This window comes from Miscanthus floridulus, chromosome 1, assembly GCF_019320115.1.
Source record: "Miscanthus floridulus cultivar M001 chromosome 1, ASM1932011v1, whole genome shotgun sequence".
Lineage (NCBI taxonomy): Eukaryota > Viridiplantae > Streptophyta > Magnoliopsida > Poales > Poaceae > Miscanthus > Miscanthus floridulus.
Window position 1 is genome coordinate 15,279,158 of NC_089580.1, and position 7,438 is coordinate 15,286,595.

At 42.2% G+C, this 7,438-nt stretch overlaps 1 pseudogene; it reads left to right on the forward strand.

The window, feature by feature from the left end:
* Positions 1-2,782: 2,782 nt before the first annotated feature.
* On the forward strand, positions 2,783-6,319 carry LOC136473921 (cytochrome P450 87A3-like; annotated as a pseudogene).
* The last annotated feature ends 1,119 nt before the right edge of the window (positions 6,320-7,438 follow it).

Consider the following 7,438-nt stretch of genomic DNA (forward strand, 5'->3'; position numbering starts at 1 on the left):
CGGCTTGACTGATAGGGCTTCACAATCTTAAAGCAACGAGCATTGTCAATAATGAAGAATGAGAAGCAATAATACATTAGAACACATGATAAAATAGAATAGTAGATGTGATTGATATATTTGATTGTGCACCCTTTACATTTATAGGGCAACTGATCTTTCCTTCTATCAGATAGGCAAGGATACAATATCGTCGGTCATGTATGTCTCGGACTCCGATACATCCATCGACTGATCGACGCTAATTCAGCTCTCTCCTTAATTGCAATTCTATCCACACATGCTAAGGCCTGTCTCGATACAGTTTCAAAGAAGTTTTATTCTCATTTAATGTTGTGATACACAACAATAAATTTGCTGAGTTGGCAGTTTATTAATTATATATGAAGAGAGATGGGAGAGAGTTTCATCTAAATGAAACATATTGTCACCGTTACTGATGTAGCAGTCTTGGTAACTCTGTGATGAAACCCCCACTTAGACTGGTCTAACTACTCACCACGCCAAATAGCAAGCCATCATAAAGTTTAAAACCATCCAATCAGCCGACCGTCTTGATATACTGGTCGGCAGGCGCGCTGAGGCCGCGCCTGTTCCTACTGAGCGCGGGCGGCCTTGTTTAGTTCCTCCTCCTAAAGTTTACTCCCTGTCACATCGGATGTTTGGACACGTGTATGGAGTATTAAATATAGACTAAAAATAACTAATTGCACACATTACGACTAATTTGCGAGATGAACTTTTTAAGCCTAATTAGTCCATGATTTGATAATATGGTGCTACAGTAAACATATGCTAATGATGAATTAATTAGGCTTAATAAATTCGTCTCGAAAGCGACTCAAAAATAGCTTTTCACACTAAGAGAAGCACCGGAACAAAGCCACAACGTCAGTGGCAACCATTTCATGGGAGCTCATCATCTATCCTGCCAATGCGCACACCTCGGTATGCTTCTCAAGGTACGCTTAATTTAATGATTTATGGTTTTTATATAGTCTTTGAATGTTTCATGAAATTCTATATTCTAGTTCGGCTTTGTTATTAAGGGAACATAATATTTATAATCAAATATTATAGCCGTGTCTTGAGAGTTATTATCGAGCATACTTGTGTGTATAAAAATGGTCGAAATATTTGATGAAGAGGACTAGTTATGTGTTAGATGTTAGATTTTTATTTTGGCTATAATAACATGCTCAAAAGAAACATGTGGACTATACTTATGGCTAATATTTTGTGATCGCTCTTAGATAAACATGCTTGATATTTTATTATTACCCTTAAAATAAAATATAAATATGGCCTATGGATGTGTTAACATCATCCTAAATTTTAGATAAAAGAGCAGATTTTTATTTTTTGCTACACAAGCAAACATGGGGCAAGTGTTGACACTCAAATTTGGATCGTGTTATAAGCTTATGGAAAGACCGATAGCCAAATTTGACTTATAAATTGATTTCGTGATCGTTTAGTTTGATTAATTTGGCTGTAGAATGATGTTGTTAAGATGAAGTGTTTGGCCGATTGATTGCTTTATTATTAGGTAGTGATATTGATTAATTAGCATAATGGACAAGCTAGAGAAGAAATAAGAATGATTATGTGCATTCACGCGTTGCACGAGCTTATGCTGAGTGAGACAAGCAAGGTATGCTATTAAAGTCTTGTTTAGATATTCATGTATTCACCTCGATCTAGCATGTGTACTGGAGTGGTACGGTGTGAATATAAACTAAATTCCACACTAAAGCACTCCAACACACATGGATTTAGTTGTATACATGGGTATCCAAACAAGTTCTAATTAGAATAATGGACAAGCAAGAGAAGAAATAAGAATGATTATTTATATGTGCATACACGCGTTTCACGAGCTTCTGCTGAGTGAGACAACACGCATACGGTGTGATGTGCACGGAAGCATGGGCTGCACCACAACACGATGTGGTGTGGCGTGACGTGCTCGTGCTCGTGCTCGAGCTAGTGCGGGGCGTGCCACAACATGATGTGGTGCGGAGTGGGATGGTTTTGCCACTTGCATCCTATAACTTCGCCAGCGCTAATGCTGTCCTCCAGACTCTCTGCTCCCTCCGCACGTATAAGTTTGGGACGCGACACAGAAACAACCTTCTCTGTTCCTGATCTGGCAAGCATGTCTATAGCTACTGCTACTCTGCTAGCTGCTATATACTCACTCCGTCCTAAAATATCTATCATTTTCGTTTTCCGAGAAATAACTTTGATAAAATATATATTAAAAAATATTAATATTTTTTGAAAGATCTTTTAGTCTAGTTTTTTTAATAAATTTATTTGGAAATACAAATGTTGCACGTATTTTCTATAAACCGAGTCAATCTTGTGGCACGAAAACCCAAAGTGACAGATAATTTGGGACAGAGCGAGAGTATATATATTTTTTAGAATTACACTGTATAACGCAAACGACCACAACACGTACGCACACTCACCCCTATGAACACACGTACGCAAACCCTACCCCTATGAGCACCTCTGAAGGACTGCGCCGACAGATCTTGAAATTCACGAAGTCACCACATGCGTCTCGGTGTCGACAGGGACGTCACCTACCACTGAAAACATAGCGCCGTTAAACCTTAGAATATATTCAGAAAAATACAAGCACCCATGTCAAATCAAGAACTTAAACCAGATGAATAGGTTCCACCAACGATCAGTTCGCGCCAGCTGCTATATATATGACTGGCCGGCCGCACCCGTAAACAGCAAATAAAGGTGGCATAGGTAGCCGAGTTGCAGAGCAAGTACTATACATTGTTAGCAATGTCGATGAATTACTTGGCTGTTCTGTCAGTGACTCTGGGAGCTATCTTGCTTCTCCGTTTGGCCTTCAAATGGATGAACGGCCGGACGGGTGAAGAAGGGATGCTGCCGCCGGGGTCCAGGGGCCTGCCGCTCCTCGGTGAGACGCTCGAGTTCTTCGCAGCGTCCCCGACCCTTGAGCTAGTGCCCTTCTTCAAGCGACGGTTGGAGAGGTATATATATTTAGTACTACCATATATATGTCTATTATTATATATATTGTGTTTATTATAGGCACATATACCACTTTGTGTGCGCCATTTCAAGTGTAAGTTTTATTGGAGTGTCACCAGGACACCATATGAAATTTACGAGAAGAGAGAAGGCTTGAGTTTGACCAGGGTGAAACATGATGTAGAAATTAAATTAAACTGGAAATAAAACTCCAGTGGAAGTAACTCGATTCAACTCCAAGAATTACGACCTCAACGTACATCATAAAAACATTAAATGCTTTTGGACAACCAATAAAACCGTGAAGTAAAATTGTGCACCAATAAAGGAAATACTCCGATCCACTGAGAACTAAACCTCTAAAGACGATACGACACACTTGACAATCGTCCATTATTGAGAACTGCCTAGGGCCCCATTCGGTTAGCCCCATTCCGGGTTGTTCTTGGCTGGAACCGTTCCTAGGTTATTTAAATTATCGAAGGAAACGTCGGCTGGGAATCGTTCCCAAGCAAACCGAACGAGGCCTAATATATGGATCGCAAGAACAACTCTTTAATAGTTGATTAATAACCCAGTATAAGTACATATATTACCACCAGAAAAAAAAATATACTCCACGACTTTAATTCTTTACCAACCAGGCAGGCCCGGCCTTGGGGGGTTCGAGCTGTGCGATGGCACAGGGCCCTCGAGGCCAAGGGGCCCAATCCCAGGTCTGCATATGTATAAGCTATAGTTGGTATACTCTGGTCTAATAGGAAATATGTATATGGCCCCATATAGGAAATACCAGGAGCGTTGTACGCATGATGAAGTGTCCGTCGATTTCCCTTCCGTCGTGACTGCTCTCCTTGGTGGCTCCATCGCTGCGCCTTCACATCCGACGTCGCGGTCGCACCTCGTACGTCGCCGTCAACGATTTGCCTCCGCTGCGCCTTCGTAGCTTATTATTCATTATACTCTCACCGTGGCAACTCTCGAAAAAAAAACTTGGTAATTCACGAACACATGGTTTATTTTAATGTTGAACTAAATCTAGTACAACGGTACTTACTGATTTCTAAATTTCCAGTGTTCTCATGTTGCCAAAAAAAACATGCATTTAGAAGGGCCCATCTCTCTAGCTTCGCTCCAGGCCTATAAATTAACAGGACCGGGCCTGCAACCAGGTGAGTGCCGGGCGTCGACGTCGTTGGCTCCTTGCCTGCAGGTTCGGGCCCATCTTCCGGACGAACATAGTTGGCGAGGACATGATCGTGTCGCTGGACCCGGACCTGAACGCGCGCGTGCTGCAGCAGGAGGAGCGCGGCTTCCAGATCTGGTACCCCTCCTCTTTCATGCGAGTCTTGGGCGCTAACAACATGGTCTCCATGCTAGGCCCGCTCCACCGCCACATTAGGAACCTCGTGCTCCGCCTCTTTGGGCCCGAGGCCCTCCGCCTGGTGCTGCTCCACGACGTGCAGCGGAGCGCGCGCGACGAGCTCCGCTCATGGCTCGACCGGCCGGACGTCGAGGTCAGGACGGCCACCTCCAGGGTAATACTTCTAGGACGGCGTGTGTCGTTTATGCTTTTGTATGCACTGCGTGTGTCGTTTATGCTTTTGCATCATGCCATCATCGATCGATCTATGCGCGCGTGCAGATGATATTTGGCGTCACGGCAAAGAAGCTGATCAGCCACGACGACGTGGCATCAGGAGGAAGCCTGTGGAAATGCTTCGACGCCTGGACCAACGGGCTGTTGTCATTCCCAATCTGCGTTCCTGGAACAGCCTTCTATAAATGCATGCAGGTACATGCATGACAAGAACGTGACTTGACACCGTCTGGTCGAGTTTAATTTAAAAAAAAAACTCAACCTGCGAGAGTCAAACTTTTAGGACCAGAAGAGTGCTACTCATGTCACCTAACCAATTCATCTATAATCTCCAACAATATTACATAATATATCCACAGGGACGCAAGAACGTCATGAAGTTACTCAAGCAGCAGCTCGATGAGCGCAGGAACGCAGCCGAGCGCAAGACCGTGGATTTCTTCGATCTTGTGATCGATGAGATGAAGAAGCCAAACCCTATAATGAACGAGAACATCGCGTTGGACTTATTGTTCTTGCTCCTCTTTGCAAGCCACGAGACGACGTCGATGGGACTGACCGCGATACTCAAGTTTCTAACGGACAATCCAAAAGCCTTGCAAGAATTGACCGTAAGTAAACGCTTTATCGCAACAACTCTTTTGTATCAGTCAAAGATGTATTTGATGTGAAATGTTTTCAGGAGGAGCATGAAAAAAATCATGGAAAGAAGGGTGGAGTCAGACTCGGATATCGCCTGGGAGGAGTACAAGTCTATGAAATTCACATCTCATGTATGTGCTATATATAAAATTGTAAAAAACAAACAAAAACTCTCAAATGTATCTCTGGTCCATGGAAGAATCCAATCCAATAGTTATCTGGCACCTGATATACTTTCTACATCACATATAGGTTATACATGAATCTCTTAGGCTCGCAAACATCGCTCCGGTGGTGTTCAGACAAGCAAAAAACCAGGACGTACACATAAAGGGTATGTATATATATGCATTTGGTTTCCACCATGTGCAGTAAAAAAATTTCTACTAGGGTATGGTATTCCTAGGAATAGATCAGTGTATATATCCTCACTTTGAACTTATGCACTCAGGGTATACTATACCAGAAGGATCAAAGATCATGATCTGTCCATCTGCTGTGCACCTGAATTCAAAGGTTTACGAGGACCCCTTGGCATTCAATCCATGGAGATGGAAGGTATGTGAAACTCATACTTAGAAACAGGTAATAATTGACCTAAATAGTTTTAAAATACCATGTCCTAAACTGTGTTCTCAGTGCAAAGTACTGTTTTGATGACATATGTTTACATGGTACAGGATACTCCTGAACCAGTTGGTGGCTCTAAGGATTTTATGGCCTTTGGGGGTGGTTTGCGGTTATGTGTTGGTGCTGAGTTTGCCAAGTTGCAAATGGCTATGTTCCTCCACTGCTTGGTCACCAATTACAGGTAAAAGAATATGAATATACCTGGACCATACAGCAGATGATGTACAAAAGCCTCAAACTGTATAACGATGATAAAAATGCCATGTTTTTTCTTGAATATAGATGGAAAGCCCTCAGCAAAGGGACGATGATGCTTTATCCCGGGCTACGATTTCCGGACGGCTTTCACATCCAGCTTCATAAGAAAATATGAAATGTTGCTAGAAAAGATCACTTGCATGTGGTATTAAAAGTATGCTCGTTAGTAGTTGTGATCAAATAATTAAATACCATTGAATATAAGTAAGTTTTGGTCAGTATCACTACGGGAAACACATGATTTGCTGAGTGCAAAAATCTTTGCCGAGTGCTAAATTTCGGGCACTCGGCAAAATATGGCACTCGGCAAAGAGGCCTTTGCCGAGTGCCTGGCACTCGGCAAAGACCTGCACTCGGCAAAGGCTGTCTTTGCCGAGTGCCTGGCACTCGGCAAAGGCAGACACTCGGCAAAGATTGGTAGGGGCCTAACGGCATCCAGCGGCGTCCTCTTTGCTGAGTGCCCCCCATTTGGCACTCGGCAAAATATTATTATTTTTTTGTTTTTTGCCACTAATTTTTTTTTGAAGCTTTAGTACACTACCACAAATAACATGTTTAAATTTGGGATATTTTCATTGCCTTTTGGCATATTTCTATAGTTTATTTTGTTTTGTTGAATTTTTCCAGAAAATGTAAGTTTGAAATGCAGGTGCATCGAATAATGGATTACATTCGTTCAAAAAATGTTATCCTTGTTTCTTAGTGTAAATTTAGGCTAAATCCAAGAACTGTCTTGAAATTTCGATCAACGTGCTCACGGGGCAACGCCGCCAACTTGCGTGGGAGTGGTTTTTTAATTATAAAAAATGCGAACGAATTCCGAAAATCATGAAACTTGTCGAGTTGTCGCCATATCGTATGCGTATGCCGTGGAAAATTTTGAAAAAGTTTCGACCACATTGTCACGTACGATGCTCACAAACCAGGACATCTCCACATGTGATGGACATGTCCTGGTTTGTGAGCATCGTACGTGACAACGTGCTCGAAACTTTTTCAAATTTTTTCCATGGCATACGCATACGATACGGCGACAACTTGACAAGTTTCATGATTTTTGGAATTCGTTCGCATTTTTTACAATTAAAAAACCACTCCCACGCAAGTTGGCGGCGTTGCCCCGTGAGCACGTTGATCGAAATTTCGAGACAATTCTTGGATTTAGCCTAAATTTACACTAAGAAACAAGGATAACATTTTTTGAACGAATGTAATCCATTATTCGATGCACCTGCAGTTCAAACTTATATTTTCTGGAAAAATTCAACAAAACAAAATAAACTA